Source organism: Nannospalax galili, unplaced genomic scaffold, assembly GCF_000622305.1.
Source record: "Nannospalax galili isolate Female #2095 unplaced genomic scaffold, S.galili_v1.0 scaffold257, whole genome shotgun sequence".
In the NCBI taxonomy this organism is placed as follows: Eukaryota; Metazoa; Chordata; class Mammalia; order Rodentia; family Spalacidae; genus Nannospalax; species Nannospalax galili.
In genome coordinates, this window is record NW_008340854.1 from 1,849,128 (window position 1) to 1,851,954 (window position 2,827).

Sequence of the window (2,827 nt, forward strand, 5' to 3'; positions counted from 1 at the left end):
TTATATATATAAAATTCACCCTCCTTTTCTGTCTTTACAGGTTGATTAGTATATGTAATAACTATTCATCCCACTAACAGAGTAGTCTACAAAACTAATTCCTGCCTAAATTAAATAGATATGTCCCAAGCAATGCATGCACTGTAAAAACAATTGTGCCTAGGCATACTTTTGTAGTTTGAATGTTATGCTTATATTGATGCATATCCTTTGTACAAAGTATACCCATTTGCTTTGATATTCAAGTTTTGAAGATCTTCAGTGGTTTACACTTAAAATTCTCTGGTCAATATCTTCAAGGAATTATAGATTTATTAGTAAAAAAAATAAAGGTCTAGCTTCCTTTGGGGTAAGTTAGTCTTTCTTAAATAAGTTGTAACTTTATCTTCATTGTCATATGAATTTATAGTATATTTTATAACATTTTTATATTTCTAAGTATTCTTGTAAGAGTATTATAATGGTTCCCTAGCCTCTTCTCCATTGTTTAATTGTACTCCGGTTTTAATTCCTCTTGTTTCCTATGTGGCAATCCCACTTTCTATTTTATCTTTCAGTCTCACTCTTTTTAGTTGTGTTATTTTTATTTTATTGTAATATTGATACAACATTCTTTTCTCTGTTCAGTCTTCATTCAATACAAAGTATTTTAAACACTCAGCCTCATTCCTTTTGCAAAGTCATCTCCAGTTCTCTCCTGTACTAATGACTCACACTTCTCTGTTGATGCCACAGGAGAGTTTCTAAGTTCAGCATTCCTAAACCTTTCCAACTTAAAATTATGTTTTACAGCTTTGATTCTCAAAGAATTGCTTGAGTGTTTACAAAATTATTACATTGCCTTTGCTTTCCGTGAGACCTGTGAATGCCTTGATTGCCTTGTTTTTTGCTGTGATGTCAGCAAAAAAAAAAAAAAGGTCTTACTTTTGTAAATTTTGGTCAGTTTACCTGCCTCTACTATTTAATTCTGGTCAGTTGACCTGCCTCCACTATTTAACTTTGTTTAACTAAAATATATCTCAGAGATGACAATTTTTCATGTCCACAATAGACTTTTTCAATATATAAATACATTTTTACACTTCTATAATTTTTATAGAAGAATGTATATATGACTTGGATAGCCATAGATTCCTACACCCAATATCACTGTTAGGCATGGACTCCATCTATGAAGTGGACCTTAAATCCAAGTAGAAAGTGGTTGAATACTCCCATAAACATATAGATAGATAGATGATAGATAGATAGATCAATAGATAGATGATGATAGATGATAGATAGATAGATAGATAGATAGATAGATAGATAGATAGATAGATAGATGGATATGCCTATAGAGTCAAACTTGTGTTCCCAAATGCCCTTTGATGTGAGTTCATCATCTGGAACCTGATCAACCTACCAAGAGTCTCACCCTTAAACAAGACTGACTCTACCCCTCCCAACAGCCATCAGTTGCCTATAGTTCCTCAGGTCAGGTTGGAGTTTTTTACCCAATTCCCCATGTCCATGCTGGGCTTTGATGTGACTCAAGCTTATGTGGGACTTCTGCATGTTTTCACCATTATTGTGAATTCATATATGTGCCTTCCAAGCTGTCAGAAAAACTCTGTTTCTCTGTGTTCATCCACCCCCTCTGGAATCTTTCTGTCCCCTCTTCCACATTGATCCCTGAGCCTTTGGAGTCAGAAGTATAATGTAGGTGTCCTAATCAGGGATAAGCATTTTGCAGTCTCTTATTTTCTGCATGTTGACAAGTTGTGGGTCTCTGTGTTAATCACCATCTGCTGCATGAAGAAGCTTCTCTGGTGAGAGTTGAGAAATGCATTAATCTATGAGTATAATGATAAGTCATAAGGAGTACACTTAATACTATATCTATTAAATAGAATAATAACATTAGTCTCTCCTCTATGGTCTATGACCCATCTAGCCATAGGTTCCTAGGCCTGATATCAATGTCAGGCATGGTCTCTATGAAGTATACCTTGACTCCAGTTATAAAGTCACTGATTACTCCTAGAACGTTCATGCCACTCTTGCACCAGAGGACATATCTTTCTAGGTCAGCTGTTGCTGAAGTAGGCAGAATTCACAGCTGGATAAGGTTCATGATTACTTTTCTCTTCAGGCAGCATGCATAGTACCTACCAGCACTATGAAAGCTGTCCAGTAGAGATGAAGCTTTGAAGTCAGTAACAGCATGTCTTTTCTGTGTTTGTTCTACAGTTTATGTATGTAGTGTCTTCACCAATAGGGCCTTACCACCAGAGTTTTGGTGATTAACCAAGAGCAGGGACAATTGCCAGAATTGTTTGAGGGTGTAGGGTACCCCTTGTCAAGAGTCCATCCCTGGCATTGGGCTTTTATTTTGATACCCTATGGTGTCTATTATGAGCAATGTCCCCTTGTTATAAGGTAACTCCTTTTAATCTCTTTTTATAGTGTTAATGCATATACTTTAAGAAGCTTCTATAGTGGTAAGTTTCCATATGGCTTTTTCTAAAGGCCTTTAGTGTTACTTATCCCTCTCTGTGCTGGGTAGCTTTAGTTGTCAACTTGACACAACTGGGTAGACGGAGCCTCAGTGGTGAGTTGCCTCCATTGGACTAGGCTGTGACCCTGTCTATGGGGCATCTTCTTCATTATTGAGTGTTGTGGGAGGGCTCAGCCCACTGTGGGCAATACCGCCCCTGGGCAGATGGGCCTATGGTATGGGGGCCAGGGGAGCAAGTCAGTAAGCAGTATTCCTCCATGGTCTGTGCTCCAGCTCCTGCCTCCATGTTCCTGCCCTGAGTTCCTACCTTGGGCTCCCTCTACAATG

General features: G+C 37.8%; 1 pseudogene; it reads right to left on the reverse strand.

Moving 5' to 3' along the window:
- LOC115070829 overlaps nt 1–2,035 on the reverse strand; it is a 5,538-nt pseudogene extending 3,503 nt beyond the window's left edge.
- Between the last annotated feature and the right edge of the window lie 792 nt (nt 2,036–2,827).